General features: G+C 37.9%; 1 protein-coding gene across 15 annotated transcripts in view; it reads right to left on the bottom strand.

Moving 5' to 3' along the window:
* LRRC8D (leucine rich repeat containing 8 VRAC subunit D) overlaps window positions 1–21315 on the bottom strand; it is a 109147-nt gene that overhangs the window by 64789 nt on the left and 23043 nt on the right. The window lies entirely within an intron of this gene.

Consider the following 21315-nt stretch of genomic DNA (forward strand, 5'->3'; position numbering starts at 1 on the left):
GTTACATCTACTTCAAAACTAAGAATAAATATTTTGTGGCAGATACCAAATAAGGTACTGGGGAATGTAAAGATGACTTCCGCACAGTCCCACCATTTGAAGGCCAGTCTTTGGCTGGGTTGCACCAGTAACTTAGCACCTTGAAAGGGAATCTCTTACATTTGGGCCCGTCCTACACCTTCTCTTCCTTCCTTTGCTTATTACAGACAAGGACACCATTTAACAGGTTCCTGAGAATTAGAGATTGTTCAAATGCACCTGCCAATAGTCAGTCCTTCCAATGAAGCCAGCTATTTTCTCTCGATCTTCCAATCCTTGAAATCATAGTAATTTGGCTCACAATTTACATCTTTTGAGAATTCCCAAACGGTGTGTTACCTTCTTCAGTTGTAATCCTGAGAATCTAGGAAAACTTCTTTTTAAGGAAAGAAAATAAATGTCTCACTATCTTCACATGAAAAGATGCTCTACATCATTAGTCATGAGAGAAATGCAAATCAAAATCACGAGATACCACTTCACCCCTGCTAATAATCAAAAACGCAGATAGTAATAAGTGTCGGCCAGAATGTGGAGAAATGGAAACCTTCATACATTGCTGATGAGTATGTAAAATGATGCAGCCATTTAGCAAAACAGTTTGGCAGTTCCTCAAATTGTTAAATATAGAATTACCATATGACTTATCAATTCTACTCCTAGGTATATACCAAGAAAAATGAAAACATATGTCCACACAAACACTTGTACACAAATGTTCATAACAACATTATACACAACAGCCAAAAAGTGGAAAACAACCCAAATGTCCATCAACCAAGGAGAATGGATAAATAAAATTTGGAATATCTAGTTTCAGTTTTGCAAGATAAAAAAGTTCTGGAGATCTGTTTCATAACAATGTGCATAACACTACTGAACAGTATACTTAATAAAACTGGTGTGTCAATACAATGGAAGATTATTTGGCAATAAAAAGAAATGAAATAGTGACACATGCTACACTATGGCTGACCTTGAAAACATTATGCCCAGTGAAAGCAGCCAGTCACAAAGGACCATATATTATACGATTCTGTTTATACTAAATGTCCAGAAGAAGCAAATTTATAGAGACAGGCAGTAGATCAGTGGTTGCTAGGGGCTGGGGGACTGGGGAGAATGGGAATGACTTGCAGGGGTATGGTGTTTCTTCATGGGCAATCAAATATTCTAAAATTGATTGCAGTGATGGTTGCACAATTCTATGAATTCCTAAGCACCACTGAATTGTACATTGTAAATGGGCCAAGTGTATAGTATGTGAATTATATCTCAATAAAGCTATTAAAAATATATATGCAAAAAAATTTAAGTGACTTGCTAAGTCCTTAGGCTAAACGCATGATGCTATGTTTGGCTTAATAAAATGCCTTCAACTTTGGGCTCTACCTCAGCAGTTTTGCAGCAATATTTCCTTTTAATGTTAAGTATAAGGATCTGACATACTTGAAATCCTCACTGCCTCCCCTAGCCACTCTTGCTATGCTCTTACTACACTCCCTCCTCAACAGGCGCTCCATGCTCCTGAGCAACAGGGCTGCAGGGTTACCTAGGTAACCACAAATAGCCAGAGAAAGACTCCCAACAGAGCACCTGTAAGGCCTTAGTGAGACCAGAAAACAAGGTTTCTCCATCCCTCTTGCCAAGTAGGGGTTTTGTATGATGCAGAGATAGGCTAGGCAGCTAGAAAAAGGGAGAAAACCAAGGGAATGACCCACATGAGCCAGAACACCTCTGGAAACACAATGATCTGGCTATGTTTTTTTGCATGGTCTGTGGTCTGCTACAGGTGCTACAAGCAAGTGTTCTCAAATGGGCATCTAAGGATCTCTAGAGGACCACAGACACATTCAAAAGTCTGTGGCTTCTCCAAAATAATCTTTCAATTTTGTGTTTTCATTTCAGGGTTAATCTAAAAGAAACTGATATAAGTACACACTGGACCATCTGAATCACCAGTGCCCAGTCTGCATTTATCATTGCAGGGCCACTGAGTGTACCTCATCACCGATGGCACTTATGATGTGCTGGTAAGCACACATGGCAATGATAAAGGTCAGTTTAAGACACTGACTTATCGAGTAAGACTTTGATTTCATGACACCATGAAATGACAGGCAGTGGAGTACTGTTCTGTATAAATTACTACAGGCTAATAAGGAAAGGACAGAGGCAGATCTGATACATAATCAATGTAGTCACATCAAGCGAAGGTTAAATGATATTAAGGCATTCATATTAATATCTTCATAATGGCATGAAGGTGTCGCAGAATAAAGATTTTGTTTTAGTGGCTCAAAAATTACAAAAAGGAAATAATAAGAACAAGAGTTATGTTCAAGTTGTTTTCAAAATAGTATGAAAGAGTCACTTCTATTATCTATTGACTTCTTTCAGCAGTCTGACACTTAGCTGCATGTTGAAACTAAAAAATTTTCACATCTGTAAGAACTAAAATTAACAAACATTATATTCCTGTTTCTGATTCTAGTAATAGTTCAATTAGATATATGTTTGATCTTGATTTAAGTAACTCTGTACTGCTAACTAGCTCCAATGTATAAGACATTTATAGCACTAGCAAGAAAATCAGAAATCATAAAATTGTAGTTTAAGAACTGATAGAGTTGTAGTCTGATGGTTCTGAGACAGCTAGCAAGGCCTTCAAGTCCATTATGTGCTTCTGATAATATATTTATTGCAAACAAGTTTGCATTACTATTATCAAAATCAAAAGACTCACAGGCATTAAGTATATATTAAAACCCAAGGGAACAACTTAATATTATTTTAAAAAATCAACATAGATGATTTAGCTTCAGTAAAAGCATTCATCATATTAATATTTTTAGTTTGAATTTCAATGGTTTTAAAATGGTTTGCATTGCGATTTTTCAAATGTTTCAACAGTTGCATAAAAGCTATAAGTAAAACAAGTATATGTTTTATTTCATGTTGGTACATATTTAGCACAATTAAGCAAAGCTAATTTAAGTCAACGAAAGGAGTTTGCCGAAAACTCCTTTTAAAGGAAAGAAATGCATGAACGGGCTGTTTGATAAGCACTAGTATAAGAAGTAATGTGGGAGTGGTTTGGAACATGTTCACTCATTCAGAAACATCTGAGATCCTACTGTGTGCTAGGTGCAAGGATACAGTGAGGAATAAGCCATACATGTTTATGACCTCATGGGGCTTCGAATCTATTAGAAAAGGCAAGTAAATGTAACAAGTGAAATGTTGGGGAGGTACAAGGTACTAGAGAACCAAATAGCAGGGGGACCTCATTAGTTTAAGGGTTACTGAGGGCTTCTTGAAGGATCTGACATTTAAGTTCAGAGAAAAGGAAGAAACAGGAAGTAGCTAGACAAAAGTGAAGCAGCAGAGGGTGAAAGAGTGTTCTAAGCCTTAGACACACCCTAAAACCTTGTTGTCATGAAAGCATAGCAGATTAGAGGAACAGAAAGAAGTTCTGTGAGGCTGTAAATGGAGTGTGTGTCTGAAAAAGTGATGGGTAAGGTAGGCAAGAGCTGTAGACCAGAGATGGAGGCGGGGACTTCCTCTTGCAAGGTCTTAAAGTCTTCTTAAGAAGTCTGGCTTTTAACTCCCTATGAAGGAGTCTGAGGGAAATGAGAAGTCACTGGACAGTTTTACATAGGTCACTGTCATATTGAGTTTTGTTTTGCAAAAACCCTCAGGCTTCAGTGGGTAGAGTGCACTGGAGGTCAGAGGCAGGGAGGGCAGCTGGAGGCAATGTCAGCAGTCCCAGCAAGATCCCAGGGCGGCCACACTGACGCTGTGTACTGGAGCAGCATATTAGAGAGTTTTAAGAGATATCAGATAAAATTTAAGTTTAAGATAGAACTGAGACAACTTAGCAATCACTGCAGTGGGAGTTAAATGAGAAGGATCTATTATGGAAAATGCCCATGTGGTTAGTGGTGGATGGTGTTTTTCACATGATGGAGGAAGAATTGTGAATTCTTGTAAGTTGAGGACCACCTGCATTCAAAGACTTCTTTGTACAAGTTGTTTGAAAAAGCATTTTTGTTTTTCTTGCAATTTCATACCTCTGCATCTATTATGACTAGTTTTTTTTTTTTTTAAAAAAAACAAAAATACTACTGACTTGCATATAATCACTCATACCCAGAGGCGGCAATATTCAAAACAAGTCTGTGTTCTTTTTGGAAAGTCTTGGTTCAAAGAGAAAAATCAGAGAAGAGACAAATCTTTTTTTATTTTGTCAAGATCCCAGAGTGACCAGCCTCCTGGCTCCCCAGTCAAATCTTTTGATCCTTACTGTTGACACGGTGCTTCAATGCAAACCAAGCACTACTTAAGACCTTTCTTTGATGGTACAATGGGCAACAGCTCAACACAGGCACTTAACTTTAAGAGGCTCCCGCTCTACACTTTATGCCTAAGAAACAAGGATTTAAATATCAAAAGAACTGGGAACTCAAGTTCAAGTGACCAATGCACCTGGCAGAATTTAACCCAGCATTAAACCTCTTCATGCAAATTCACAATTTCTTAAGAACAAACAACTCTGGGAAAATTTTCCCACGACCCGCTCCCACATGAACATTTTTAATATTTCAAAAATGCTTATAAACTGGAACAAAGCAATTAAAAAATCTCAAAGGGTCAGAGCAACTGGAATTAGTTTAATAATGGATTATACTTGAAAGACACCAAGCCTTTATAAACAGGGCATCTTCTTCACACCAAGGCACAAGAAAACAAAGGAAGACTTAAACCAACACAGACCACAGAAAATATCACATGAGAGGAAATTCATGTCTGGTCTAGCCTACAACAGAAAAATCTCAAATAACAACCTTGGTTTCTGTGGGCTCCCTAAAAGCAAGGAGTAGAAAAAAAGAGAATCACAATCATTTTTAACATCTTGACAGCGAGAGACAGTAGAACTTTATTAATATTCCAGGTTCTTAGGATACTAAGGAGGCAAAGAGAAGAGGAGGACCCAGGCCAGCCTCCACTGCCTGTTTCCACACAGCCCAACCCAGCACCGCCTCACAGCACCGTGCGATCTACACTCGGGCTCAGCCTCTCTACCTGCTCCTCCAGGGGCTGCAGATGGAAGACTGTTTACATGAGTGATCATTTATTTTATTTAAGCAACACTTGAGTCGCACTTCCTATGTGCCAGGCACCATGCTAAATGCTTCACAAACAAGAACCCTCTTACTCCTCATCACAACTGTATGAGGCAGGCGCTATGATGATTCCTGTTTTACATACAGGAGCTAAGGCATGGAGAAGCTATAAAATTTACCCAAAGTCAAACTGCTCGTAAGTACTTCAGCTGAGATTTGAACCCACTCATAACTATCTCTGACTATGGAGTTATGAAGGTTATTTTAATTTTCTCCTTTATTTCTTATATTCCATATTTTCTTTAAATGAGGATTTATTATTTTTATCACAAAAAACTGAAAGATCATTTTTACTTTGAAACAGCAAAATAAAAAATAAATAAAAACAAGGTTCAAATACCTTATGTATGAAATCATAGGAATAAACACTTCATCTGCTGGAAGCCAAGGGGATAGGCCAGATGATTTTCCTTGAATCACATGCTGCAAAATCTTCAGGTCTACACCCGGTTCCTCCATTACACAGCAGAAAACGTAGAAGGGGCAGCGATTGTGAACACGTGGTCTGGAAAACTGACTTGGGATCTAGTTCCAGCTTACAAGCTATATAACCTGGAACAAGTTGCTTAAGCCTTGTAAGCCTCAGTGTTCTGATCTGACAAATGGGTATAGTCATACCTGTCTGCTAGAGTTAACTCACGTAAATCACTTAAAAACTTAATGGTGCCTGGTATAGAGTAAGAGGTCAAAAAACTGAAGCAGAGAACTAAATTGTCCAAATATTTGCCTATTTAGATTATTCTTTGGCCAGAGTAATAAAATAAAACAAAGATTTCATGAAATCATCAAACATGGACAAAAGAAAGAATCTGAGCAAGAACACAGAAAGTTGTTATCAACGCCTTAGTTAGCAATGAGGGCCAACAGGGTAGAGATCATCTTTGAGCCACAAAGAAATGACTCCCAGGTCCAGAGGCAGGAGTCATGGTGCTGGATTGGAATGTAAGAAATAACTACTCTGTCAGGGGCCATATCTCCCTGCTTTGGCTTTTTCAATATGGAGAGTTATGTTACAAGGAACAAGTTACTTCTCCTCTCTGATTTTCCATTTCATTATTTATAAATGAAAATCACTGAATTGAGTGGCCCCAACAATTCCGTCCAGCTCTAACAATCTGTATTTCTTGAGCAGTATAACCAGAACTCTTTTAGTCATGAAGTACGTACAAATGAGATCCCATGAAATTTTTAGGTGATACCACTCTGTCAAGCAAGTGGGTCTTCAAAGAGCTTGTAATTGAATTTTTTATGTTGCCCCTTTAGTACCCACAGCAATTCCCCAAGAGTATGTTAAATGTTCCTGTTACAAAGAATGCTTCTGGCCCTTCTGCTCCCAATATTACTATTCTCTCTCAAATACAACATTTGCAATTAGGAGCCTGGCTCCAAAACAGAAACTTAAATAAAGGAAAAATTAAATGCTACCAATACAGATTTCTACCTCCATAACCCTTTGCATAAAAAGATTTTTCTCATCTCCAACTCCCATTTAATGCTTTTAAGATCATCAGCTATGAAGCAGAAGGTGCTCCGGATAAAGCTCACAGGAAAGCTAGAGCAGCAGGGCAGCCTGGCTTCAGCAAGGTCTTCAGGGCAGCCCCTCGAGCAAAATCCAAAGGCCAAAGGGGATCAATAGCTGTTCACTGGCTTGCTCAGGTATCACACATTGATGGTAATGCTACCAAAGGAGCTCGGGGCATTCCTGGGCACCACGGGAATGCCCTAAGGAGCAGGTAGAGAAGACGACAATAAAAGGAGAAAAAATAATTAAAGATTTTAAAAGAATGAATGGGAGGGCAGAAAAAGAAGATCAGAGAGAAAGAAAAGGGGCATAGAGTGAAAAGCTATAGCATCACAGTCAGTTGGAAGGAATAACTACATCAAGTGCTTTTACATACATTAAATTCACGTGAAAAGCCTCACCATCATTTTATCTTCATTTTCAAGACGAGCAAATTGAGGCTTAGAGAATTTAGCTTACTTTCTTGGGGTCACACAGCGAGTACATGGCAGAGTTAGTATTTGAACATGAGTTTTTCTAGCACAAAGCTTGGAGACTGAAAGTCTGTGTGTGCTTTGTGACCTCAGAAAGCATCTCTGGCCCACCTTCCCACAGGAGGTTTCAAGTCTCCCTATACCCTTGGCCAAGGATGGACAGCCTCTCCGAGGTGCCCTCAGGGCTGGCCTCAGACGTTGCTGGTGCCGGGTGGTTCACTCCAGCTCTGCATGGCTTGGAAGGAAGTCCATTCCTCATATGAAGCCACAGTCTGCATTCCAAAATAGGACTTGTAAGGCAAAAGTAAAGAGCCTTGGGATTAGTAAACCTGCTACAGAGAAAACTGAAGGTGGGCTTGTCTTCACTTAGCTATTTTATAGGGGATAATGTACACCTATTTCTATTAAGCAAGCAATCAGAGTTGCCTTCAGTTTTAGCATAAAAGATTTAGTCTAGGGGCCAGCTTGATGGCGTGCTGGTTAACTTCGTGCACTCTGCTTCAGCAGCCCGGGGTTTGTGGATTCAGATCCTGGGCATGGACCCACACACCTCTCATCAAGCCATGCTGTGGCAGTGCCCCACATACAAAATAGAGGAAGACTGGAACAGATGTTAGCTCAGCAACAATCTTCCTCAAGCAAAAAAGGAAGATTGGCAACAGATGTTAGTTCAGGGTCAACCTTCCTCACCTAAAAACGACTTAGTTTAAAATACTATTGATTTAAGACAGATCAGAGTGCAGAGGTTTTCATTTCTTCCAGAAAAGCTTAAATTTCCTTTTTCTTGGAATGGTTCAGAAAAATGTATGCCTTAAGTAGGAGATTTGTAAACTTTCTTTTCTAGGACTAAGGAAAGCTTACTTAAAGAAGGAAAACTCATCTAATGTATGACATTCAACTTTTACTTGGCTTTTAAAGTCCATCCATAAAGTGGGAACATTACTTGGTAAATCGTATTTTAAGATTGTCCTAAAACTGCTACTTTTATGCCTCACCATTCCTTAAAACATATGAATTACTCATCTAGAATTAAATGCTAAAAAAGGAAGGGAAATTTACTTTAGCAAATATATATTTCATGTATATTTTATACATTATATGTATTTACAAAATGTATATTAATTTGGCAATTATATAAATATTATTTTAATGCTCAGTGTTTTTACAAGGCACTGCTCAAATCATTTTTGCAATTTTTAAATTTCAACTTCACTGTTTGCAACCATCTCCTGAAAGCATAAAATGGGAATTAGCCTCTTTGTCAATGTACTGCTCTAATATCAGGACCTCACACTGGGCATTTGTTGCAGGACTGATCACAAGCTCTTCTTTCAAAGAGTAAATGATTAGGAAACACAGAGAGGAATCCTCCTGAAATAAATGGATGAAAAGGCAGATCGAAATTAGTAGCCTAAGAGTAGTTATTAAAGCATTATGGTTTACATTTATAAAAGTAAAGATAACCTATTATACTATCAGTTCTTTTGGGGTGAAAGCTTAGGGTTGCAGATAAGCCTCCTTGCCTGTATTTAAAATAATAAGAGGATTATTTCTTTCCTCCATTCACACTTCTTAGCCCCAGTCCATTTCTCACTTAAGTAATTTTCACAGCTGTACCTGAGGAGCTAAAAGGCAGACAGAATGTTACAATATAGACTTTTGACAAGTTAAAACTAGAGTGAGGGGACCAATGGCAGCAAGTCAAACGTGCCAAGGCCAACACAGTTGATGCTTAGATAATGGGCTAACATTGCAACCACCCCTAGAATTTTCACCATTGTTTCTCCACTAATATCTCCATGTATCAAGTCTGTCATTCAAAAATGAGTAAAAAAAAAAAAGAGTCAAACTACTTTACCCTTATTCTCCACACCTACCAAATACTAATGATTTGTACTGCAAATATAAAAGTTTAATAACATTTCAAGCTTATCTTAATAAGCATCCCAGAAACTTGATTTCTGACCTACTTCTTGTCAAATATCTAACATGAAAATATTAAAAGGAAAATTATTAAATTTTACTCATAATCCTTTAAATAGCAATTGTTTATATTTTTGTATTTCCTTCAAAATTTGTATATACTTGTAACATAGGTACAATAATCAAAGTATTTTGAATGAATTCTTTTTTACACTTATTTCATATTTCTTCTAATTGTCTTTGTTTATATCAAAATGTTTAGTTCTATCACCTTTAAAACGAATATGAATACTATTTCATTTCTTACCTTAAACGATAGTTTCTGGCTCTAATAATAAGATATATTAAGATAGAAACCTATAATTTTTCATCTGGAAGTAGAGAAAAACAGTTTGCTTTTTTAGACTCTTTTCTAAGACTCAAAAAGCTTCACTTGTCTTTTTTTTACTTGAATGCAGCAGGTAAGCAGCAAAAGGTAACTGCCTCAATTTTACAGGCTAACCAACTACGTTATTTATAAAATTTCTGACTCTCCTGAAAACACCTGGCAGGTTAGTTGGTAATAAAACTATTTTTTCAAAAATCTACATTTCACCTGTTTGCACTGGGCCATGCCACTTAAACCTTAATTTGGGTTTGGTTTACATATAAACCCAAATAAATTCAGAAGATATAATCAACATCGAAGGAACAGTAATGGTAATTTTCTCTAAAATTTCACCAGGGTTATTGAGTTCCCTGAAATGTAGGCAGACCAAGAGCCTCACCTTAAGCACAATCTCTCCACTGTTTGCACAGACAGCACCGCTCACCCCACTCCCCACCCTGCCCCAAAGAGCGGTTTCATCCCAGCAAACCAAAGAACTCGTACAAGTTTTGCAGAGAAAGCTATACCGTATACTGGTTTTCAAGTGTCCTTATTCTGCACTATTTTTCAAAAAAGATTTAACAGGCATAAAGATATTCCATGTAGAGGAGAACTGAGTTACGTAGAAATAGAGACTTTTGGTTAACTCTGTATTAAGCATATTAAAGGACATCTTTTTTATGTCAAACCACAGGGTGGATGGACCCTAAGTCATTCTGAGGGTTCATTCTCATTGTGCAGGCAGAGACGGCACAGGATAGGGGCTAACAACCCTCCAGTGCAAGGTGAGAAGCAGCCAACCCGTTCCCTTTTCACCAGTAGAGCACTTGTGGCTGTGGGACAACATGCTTATCTCAAGCTGGAAGCAGAGAGAGGGTGTACATTTCCAGAACCAGGGAAGACTTTTGGTTTGTTTTGCTGAGATTTGCCTTTTCCTTTCTCTTCAAAATGAAAAGGGCTCTGTTGCTTCTAATTATAAGAGTAATACCTTCTTGCTATTAAAAATCAGAGAATTCAGAAAACTATAAAAAGGAAGTAAAAATCTTCTACAGTCCTACCACCCAAAGATAGCTACTCTTAATGTTTTGGCATATAACCTCCCAATTTTTTTTCTATGAAGACACAAACATGTTTTTGCTTTCTGTTTTTTAAGAAAGTGAGATCAATTGTAAACTCTAAGGTAACCACTAAAAATTTTGTAAATGAAGTATAAATTGATATGCTTAAAGAGGAAATAAAAATGGAATCATATAAAACATTTACTTAAACCCACAGAAGGCAGAAGAAGAAGGGGAAAAAATGCAGCAAATAGAAAATGTTACAAACATAGTAGATATTAACCCAACTATATCAATAATCACTTTTAATGTGAATCATCTAAATACACCAATTAAAAGACAAAGATTGTCAGAGAAGATTAAAAAAGAAAACGCAGACCTAAATATATGTTGTTTCCAAGAGACCCACTGTAAATAGAATGACTGAGGTTAAAAATAAAGAGATTGAGATAGAAACTGAGATCATAAGCTGTACACTGCTTTGAGATGTTTTTCTACCTTTTCTTGAAAGACAAGTGCAGAAAAAAACTAGTCTGTTGAGATTATTCTATAAAGTTCTCAATGTATATATAATTTTCCCAATATATATAAACATTAACAAATATTTCAAAATATTTACCTATTTTATACTATTTGAGGAATACAGAACTGTATATTATTTGAGCCCACCAATTAATGATACTTAACACACTTATTTCTCCCTAATCTTGCTTGTATCTCACAAATAGAAATCTGCCAGCCATAACACAACACATTTCCCTTTCTTTAAAATGGGTTCTCACTCCTTGTGTCTGAAAGCACAGCAATACTAATAAATGTCCTTATTTCTACCTGAGACTGCATATATATGTAATTATTGTAGCAGATTCCTTCTTGACTGTACTTCAACATTCAATATGAGCTGCTAAACTTTTCGTAGTAGCAGAGCTGTAAAACAATTTACTGATCTAGCAAGTTTAGACGCCATATGGATGCAGAACTCAGTTGGGTTTTTTCGATTCTTCCTAAATGTAATGCGCAAGAAGGATATTTTCCATTGCTGCAAGTCCAGCACGCCTATGCTGATCATATACATCCTGGAAATGGACTGTCCCAGACATATTAGATTGTCAACATTGAGGCTAAGACAATTTCACATACACCAAAGTGTGTTTCTGAATTGTACATACATATCCTGGTTCCTCATGTTTTAAAAAAACAAAACAAAACAGTATTAGACTTGATTTTCTGAGATTAGAAGAAGTGACTAACAATTTCCCATTGTGTGATGATGCTGGAATCTTTGATCTCTACTACTCTGAGTTCACAGTCAGGCTACTTAGTTTATTTTGAGAAAGCAAATCTTTCCTGTTGTTTCTCAGGAAATGGAAGAACACATTTATACACTATGTTTTAACTTCGTGTTTAAATCATTTTAATTTTTTAACTATGCTTCACTTTGAAGAATATTTAATTATGTGGAGAAATTAAGACTTTCAGAAAGAAACTAGAGCAGTGGGGTGGAGAGAGAATAGTATTCTCAGACTTCAGCTAAAAGGGTAAATTGTTAAAAAATGTCTCACACAAACTGTTACACCCTGTTTCTTCCTGTGAAGAATTTTCCAAGCATTAAGTTGTGTAATAGTTTAATGAGGAAAAAAGGAAATACCCAAGTTTCTCTCAAATATGCAACAGCATAGAGAAAGATTAGAGGCTTAATTTTAAAAAGAGTATCTTATTACCTGTTTATTACCCTATTACTTGTTAAATTCTTACAATAATCTCTGGAGCCACTCACTCGATCAGGATTCACTTTTTAATGCTAGCCATACCTTGCGGGTTTTAAGATGTCATCGCTCTTCTTAATAGGAGGCAGAGACAGTTAAAAGGCTTTGAAAAGTAAACCTTCCAGGAGAAGAACATGACCAAGTGAGGAGAGATGAAATGCTCCAAACTGTTTCTGATTTCTCTATAGGCAAAGAAAATGAAGGTGTCTTGAAGGAGATAGGAAGGAGAAAGGACTTTTAAGGCAGACACTATAAGTAAAGCTTGACCTTCTTCAACTGTTAAATTCTCTTCTACAATGCTACACTTTTCATTAAGAGGGAGAAATAAACTCAGGGAAAATAAAATGTAATCCTGCAGGGAAAGAAACAACACAGATGAATGCGATGGCCATCACCACATTTATGAAATGACCCAGATGTCTTGGGGAGCCGTGGCACACAGCAAACCTACTCTGTCCACCCCTCACACAGCTCCCATCACAGCCCATGCTCCTGTTCCCCCTTTCCTGACTTGCTACCTCTTTCCCATTGCCAGGCGCAGCCCTGTCGCGGACACTTGGGCACGGCCATCTGACAGCTGTCCTGGTCTCACGCTGTCAACTCCCCCAAAGGCACTGGTGTTAGAGTTGCTATCCGAAGAATTCATGAAGGATAATTGACACGAATCTAGCTACTCTTATCCTTCGGTCACTCATTTCTGTCTAATGATGTACAAGTCTCCCAGAAGTTCTCAGACTTACAAGAGACTTGAGAGGACATTAATGTAACTTCCTCCACTGAAAGATGAGGAAACTGAAGCTCAGAGAGAGTGGCTGACTTCCCTAAGGCCATCCTCTGTTAACAGAAGAACTAAGAGTGGAACTCAGGCTCCCTAATGCTCAATCTACTGCTCCTTGTCGCTTTCTTTTCCTCCCTTCCCCCCATATCCTTAAGCTTCCTTAAATCACCATCTAAACTTAACATTTCAGGCGAGGCCTGTGTGTTTTGTTTTAAAAGGTCATTCATGGTAGTCATCTTACTCTATCAACCAGAAAAAACAACCCACCATCAGCACCTGATCCCCACTGACAAAACCCCAACAGGGCCCTCAGTGAGCCATGATTATTACTCATCCTAAATCAGTGAGTTCCTTTTTCCAAGTTAACTGTTACTGTCAACTGTCTTCTCAAGGCCTCCCCACTCGAAGCAGATTTCATCTGCTCCTACTTTACTGAGAAAACTCAAGCCATCAGGAATGAACTTTCTCAACTTCCTTCCCCTCCACTTGCACACTCATCTACAGTCACACACATCATTTTCTCACTCCTCTCCTGTCTCAAAGGAATGAATGTCCCCATTCCCTCCCAAGACGACCCTTTCAGCATGCTTGCACACCAGACCCTGGCTGTTTTATCTTTTTTGGAACCTCACTTCATTAGTTATTCTCTCTTCTACCTTTGGTCACTTCCTCTCCACTATCCTCAACCAGAATATAAGCTCCAGTCACCATTACACACAAAAAATATTCCTTCACAGACAAATGTGTACACATACACATTCCACTTGGTGCCCTGCCTTCTCAACTCCTATTCTTTCCTCACCCCTGATATGCTAGATTTAGATTTCAGAACTCTTCTGACTACCAACTGAACCCCTAATTGCCAAATCCAATCTCCCATTTTCAACCTTTAACTCTACCTGATGGTCCTGTGGCCTCTGACAGACCAGCCAGATTTTCCCCACTTACTACCTGGGTCATTTGGCAGGTTGCTTATCTGAGCTTTAGATAGCTTATCTGTAAAAGACAGTAGCAATAATTATCTCAGACGGTATTGTTATAAGGATTGTATGACATAATATATGGAAAGAAAATCTAAAAACCCTAGTGCTCAACATTATTATCATGTTTGTGGATTTTCCTGATCCTCTCTCCCCTTCTTTTGTCTGCTCAGTCTTTGGTCCTTGGGCAACCCCTGGGGATCTCAGCTACATTCAGGGCTACAACCACCAGTTCCAGTCCCTCCCTGATACACTCTCCTGCCCCGACTTCTCTCCTGGGGCCTAGTCCTCTCAAGATCAGCTGAATGCTCCACAGGAACCCCAACTTGACTTCAAACTGAACTCACTGTTCTCTCTCCAAACTTGCTCCTCTTACATTTTCCATCCTGACTCATGACACCTTCAGACAGTGAATCTTCCTAACCAGAAACATCAAGAGTCATCTTTCTTCTTCCCTCTTACTCCCCACTCCGACTTTCCATCAAATCGGTAACCAACTGTTTCTCCTAAATGATTCTCAAATCCATCCTCTCCTTTCCTTTCCCTCCAACATCACCTTAGCTCTGTTCCTCATTATTTTTACCTGGATTATTTTAGTAGCCATTGGACTTCTCTCTGCTTCCTTTACACATACCTTAAGACAGTGATTTAAGCATTTATTTCACCTTTGATGATTCCACAATGCTGTCAGGAAAAAGTCCACACAAGTCCTCAGAAACAGCATGCATGGCCCTAGACATGGCCTAAACATAGCTGGACCAAGAATCTGAAGATGGACCCCTAGCCTCTTCCCCGCTCTGCCCCACGATCTCTCTGCTCCAGTCACTCATACTCCATTTTCCTCACACTCTGAGCATTTCTGGGCTCTGAACCCGGGCTGTTTCTTCTGTTGTCGAGTGCTTGGTAAATAATCCTAGTCCTCCAAAATTCAGCATCAAAATCACCTCCTTCATGGATTCTTTCCTCACAAACAAGAAAGAACCAATCACTCCATTCTTTGTGCCCCACTCTCTGTTACTATTTATCACAATGTATTGCTGTCAAGTGTCCCACATTCTAAGTTACAGTTAATGATTTATGTGTCTATCTTCTAGGGTCAGGCACTCTATCGCACTCACACTCTTTCTTCAGAACTTAGCACAATGACTGGTACACGGCAGGCAGGAGGAAGAGAAACAAGGGAACTAAGATTTAATAGTTTGGAGCTCAGCAAATGTCTGTTAAACGGATGAAGTAGCTTGGCTGTCAATTATATTAGAATAATTGAGTAACAGAGGAGGCTGGTAAGACAGGTGGATCTGACAGCTGGTGAGGTGAACACAGAGGAACCTGAATGAAAAATGGAAAACATTCACACTGAAGAAGTCCTCTCCTGAGTATGCAAGTTCAGTCAGGTCTGTAGCTGGGCCTGTTATAATCAAACTCAGGTGAATACACTCTGTTTGAAGCACAATAGGAGAACAATTCCAACAGCCCAAAGACAACGGTCTTATCAATCTAAGCAGGTTTTGGACCCTAGAACATTCTACACTGTAATTTTATGAGACTTCGCGCAAGCTTAGTAAATTTCAATAGTTAGATTACAACCCTCTCCCATATCCATAAAGCACCTTAAGAACTACAGATAAAAGAAAAATAAAGAGCCTTTCACCCATATAACCCTAGAACTGACGGCTAAGGGTAACATCTTTTGCCTAGACAAACCATGTCATAGAATATCTATGTTGAGATCACAATTTATCCCTCACAATAATTTCAAATTTATTTATAATAATAAGCCATGTTATGTACAACATGGTTTCATCGCATTTTATAAACTAAGGAAAAAGTACACTGTACTCTGCATAGGCATGTAAATGTCGGCTTATCAAATAAAGTGACCTAGTATTCAGTGTGACATAAACTGGAGACTGCAGGAGGAAGGAGACCCAACGAACTGAGAACAGAGTGGAGCACTGTAAACTTGAAGAAAACAAAGCCAAAACTGGCAATGCTTATTCCCAATAATCTATAATTAACAGGCTTTCAAGAGTATTCCGCCATGTATTACGGCATCACACCTCATAAAACATTCATTCAAAAGCCATACCAGGAAGACACAACCCAGCTCCATAAGCACATGCAGAGCACTGAAGAAGAAAGAGGCGGCTTTGAGCGAGACACCGACTACCCTACATAAATGACCAAGTCGGAAGGGAAGCTATAACTGCTAAAAATAGATAGATATATATATATATAACAATAAAACTGAGAAGGAAATGTAAGGTTAGGAATGTTGAAATTGAATTAAATTGTTACTAAATAAATTAAAGAATGTTCCCAGAAAAGTAAACACACTTCTAGAAAATACATTTGCAGGTTAAAGCATGAACACATGTAAATAAGGGCAAGAAATCTATCTAAAATATTTTTGAATTTTTAAATTTATATCATCCGTGCTAATAAATAAATGTACATGTAACAAGATATATTTCAAAGCCATAGTAATTTAAAAAGTGTATCAATGACCCCAGGAATATACATTTAAGTCACCTCGACAAAATCTCAGAAAGAGATCTCTACATACAAATGTGCAATCATATGTTAATATGGCACCAAAAATCTGTGGACAAAGAGTGGATTATTTGGTAACTAGCATTGGGGAAACTGGCTCACAATATGACCAGTTTTTTAAATATAAAAATGGATTTATACCTCATATCTTAAATTTCAAATAGTTTAAAAACCCAAGCAAGAGTAAATCTATAAAGTTAATAAAGTACAGAGAGACTATATTGTGAGCACACAATAGCGAAGGATTTCTTAAATGACTCAAAATGCACAGACCATAATAACATTAAAAACTGGTGGGTTCAGGGTCCAGCCGCGAGGCATAGTGGTTAAGTTCACACGCTCCACTTTAGCAGCCCAGGGTTCACAGGTTCGGATTCCAGGTGCGGACCTACACACTGCTCCTCAAGCCATACTGTGGCGGCATCCCACATAAAACAGAGGAAGATTGGCACAGATATTAGCTCAGTGACAACCTTCCTCAAGCAAAAAGAAGAAAATTGGCAACAGACATTAGCTCAGGGCCAATCTTCCTCACAAAAAAAAGCAAAACAAAAATTGGTGGGTTAGAATACATTAAAATTAAAGATTTTGTTGTTGTTGTTAATACAATGTTACCAAGCTAGTGACATACTGGGAGAAAGTATTCACAGTAGCCAAAGCTAACAAGGGATTAACTTCTAGAACATACAAGAAACTCCAGAAGAACTCCTTCAAGGAACTTCTTACAAGAAAAAGGGAAGAGACTCAATTCATAGAAAAGAGAAGTCAAGTAAATGAAGATATGCTCAACCTCACTTGTAACCAAAAAGAGGTAAAATTCAACTATGAGGTACAATTAACATCTACTGGATTAGCAAAAATCAGGAAATTTATTTCTTTAAAAAATGAAATCATTGTACAGTACTGGTGGAGATATAAACTGACAAAGATCTACACAGTTAAAATCAAATTAATTTTTTAATAATTTAATTTAATTTAATTAAGTTAAAATAAAACTATTTAACATAAAGTAAAATTGGTGTCCTTACATCCTATGATCTAGCAAAACTGCTTGTGAGCAATACTGTATGGCCTCAAGAAACTCTCACCAAGAGATCCAATATACCCAGGCTTCTTAGGAAAAAAATGAACACATATGGCATGAAAGCCAAAAATATTTATTAAAATATTGACTCTTCCGTGTCCCAATTCCTAACATCTGCATATTCTCTCTGGTTTTAACTGAACCTTTGCTGAAAAGACGGGTAAGACTAAACAAAATGTTATCATTTCTCTTCATAGGGGAGGTTAAGGACAGAAAAAGCAGCAGACGTGATGAGGGAAATGTTTTAGCAAGGGGACTGCACAAACCTTAGCTTGTCCACTTACAACTTGGATAAGTTACAATCTCTGCCTGCCTCGGTTTCACCTATAAAACAAGGATATTACCCACCCTGCACAATATCAGAATTAAAGATAATCCACGTAAAGTGTCTAGGACATACAAGGTGTTCAATGAATAGGAATGATTTTAACAAGAAAAGAGAACATCATGTACTAACCCTCATAGATTTTGGTGCCCTGTCTAACCCTTCTTAAATAGAATAGCAAAGTCACAGCAACAGGCATGGAAACCAGAGAGACTGATTCAATATGAATTTTTAAGTCAGTTTTTTCCACTACAAAACAGGGATACGTAATATCTCCCCTTCCATATACTTATCAAAAACTGTAAAGGTTAAGGTTGGGAGGCCTCTTTCAGCTTCTCAGAAATGAATCTAAGGCTCTGGCTGGTGAAAGTTACGACAGGGGTGATGCTGCAACTGGTGTCAGCGTCCTGACTCTATAAACACAAGGAAGGAATATTCGCAGCTGTAGGGAAAACGCTTTTAGACGAAAACTAGTTTTCCATGACTGAGCAACTGCAAGACCTCACAGCCGACCACGAAAAACAACCCAGAAACAAGATCAGATCCAAAGTCAAGACTTTACACATCACCTATTTAATGTACAACAAAGAGGAAAAATTCCACCTGGGTCTCTTCAGAACCTGATGGCTAACACACTGTACCTTTCATATCACCATTCTGGCATTTTCAGCCTGGAGTAGTTGCTTTATTTACCTTGGTCCTGATTCCCAACCTGTGGACTTCGGGGCACTGGCAGAGGTCTGAGGACTGAACCCGTCTCACACATATAGGTACTTCTATTTTACAAATACAGGAAGATGCTGTGGTCATTATTTACAATATATATTCAGCTGAGTGATAATAAATAGTAACTTTGTCACTAAATATTAACAATCATCAGATATAAGGAGTAAAACTCTAAACAAGCAAAAATCCTTTAGGATTAAATAAAAGTTTCCCTATTTTTACAAGGGTTGAGAACCACTGCTTTAAAGTTTACAATTTCCTATTGAAGATAATTTTTATTTTATAATAGACATGAAGGAAAAAGAGAGAGGGTTTTGAAAAAATGAAAATCCTAACACACTTTTATCTCCACTCCTATTTCTCTCTTGGCCATAAACTTTTCCTTGGCATTTACCATCAAAGCTAGTTACCTTTTCATTCTTAGTTCACAAGCCATTGCAACTGTCCAAAACAGACAGAAATGGCAGTGGACTGTGTAATTAAGAAAATATACATATATCATTTCATTCCTCACTTACAAAAGAAAGACCACTCACTTTATCTCTCTTTCCTCCCTGCCACCTTCTCCTCCTTCTCTGATGCTTTGACACAATTCCATAGAGGGGAAGTTATAGATCACTACAGATACTCCAGGTGTTGAAGAGAAAAGTATTTTATCCAGCACTTCCCAGTGAAAACATACTCCTAATTTTAATTTATATTCTTCTTGATGCAACATAAAACCCTAGCTAAAGAGAGCATCAATTTTAAGCACTGCAAAGATAAGAAAAATAAACATATCCATCTGAGCAATATTACAAAAATATTTAATATATAATTTAAAGAGTATATGGGTTTGCCCATGTCTTTCTGCAATATGAGCTTTTCAGTAGGTTATCCTGAACTGGGGTGGGCGAGTTGAGGGGCTATGTATGGTGGTAGTATGGTATATATGGTAGTGGGATATGGGGAGAGTCACATACCTCATTTATTAATTTATTAGCAATTTATTATTTCTTTTCTGGGACGTAAACTGTCCTGGGGTAAACCAGAAGTGTTGTTTTTTTATTCTGAAAAGTTAAAATATGCTAATCTGACCCTTCAAAAAAGATACTGTTCACTAAGACTTGACATAAACAAACCACATGGATCTAAACACAGCTAACTCTAGTCAGTAACATAGAGGAAGTGTAAATTTCAAACATGGAAAAAAAACCCCAAAACACCCCGAGTTCTGGGTGGAGAGAAGTGGAAAAAGATTTGGAGATTGAGATCATGCTAATGATGAGCCAGTGTTTACCAGCTCTCTTTTGGAATGGCTAAGGACTACCTGAATCATCACTGTCATCTCTTCCTGAGGTGGAGACCTTCCCAGATTACAAAAGAGCCAAGGGCTATAAATCAGAAGACTCTTGTTCAAGTCCCAGCACCTCCATTTACTAATGTGACCACTGACAAGCCACATTTTATCAGCCTCAGTTTTCTCTCCAGAAAATGGAGTACAAGAATCCTATTTCACCAGAGTGTTAAAAGGAGTAACAAATCATAAATGAGATACAGAAAATGTGCTCTGGAGACAGCAAATGAGGATCTAAAGGCCAGTTATAATTACTCTTTGATTATTATTTACTATGAAATACCATGAGGGTGGGAGTAAATCCTGTTCCAAAATAGGGGACAGGTATGGGAGGTCACAGAGGTTGTTTTATTTTATCTTAAAGCAGAGTGATAGATACTGAAGAAAGTCTTCAAATAAATTAATGAACCAGAGGGCCAGGAGTATACCTGGGTATAAAAATAGAGGCAAAATACTATGGTTGTACAGGTCTTTCAAGAGTCTCTCTTAACGGCTAGTTTTCACTTTTAATTTTATGATGTATTTGGCAAGAGAAGAGGCATAGACACAGATATCTCATAAATAAATTCAAATTTAAGAAGTCCATGTCTATCTATCCAGAAAAAGATAAAATTGCTCAGTTCTCATAGTGTATCTTGGCTACTTACTGCTAATACAATTATGCCACTTATTGATATTATTGCAATGCTCAAAGCAGCTGCATTTTGAAAGAGATTAAGGTTCTGAAGGACTATTGGAATAATGGGATCTTATAATTCAAATTACCACCATACGGCTAGGGAAAAAAAGAGAGGATGGGCTAGTACAAATTTACCAGGCTACCTGACTACAAAAGATTTTCCTTTCAGAGCAAAATTAATTATGGAATAAATATAACTTATTATAAAATTTTCAAATTAGAATGGCACAGTCGGCATATGACACCAGGAATTTAGAGCCTACAACTAACCCTGCTTCCTGAGGAAGCTTGGCCGCCCAATAAGGTGAAAGAGCAAAGCGCATGCAGTACGGTGATTAGGTACTTTCCCTCTGCAGAATCTCACTTTCCTCCCCTCTAGTCCTTTGTTCACATCCCTTCCTCCAAAATAGAGGTAAGAAGATGCTACTGGCTTTAACCTTATTCAAATATTTAATTTGAAACCATACAATCTTCCCATCAAACTTATTCTTCTCAACCTCACCCCCCTTAGTGTCCCTCC

The sequence above is a fragment of the Equus caballus genome, chromosome 5 (genome assembly GCF_041296265.1).
Source record: "Equus caballus isolate H_3958 breed thoroughbred chromosome 5, TB-T2T, whole genome shotgun sequence".
Classification (NCBI taxonomy): Eukaryota; Metazoa; Chordata; class Mammalia; order Perissodactyla; family Equidae; genus Equus; species Equus caballus.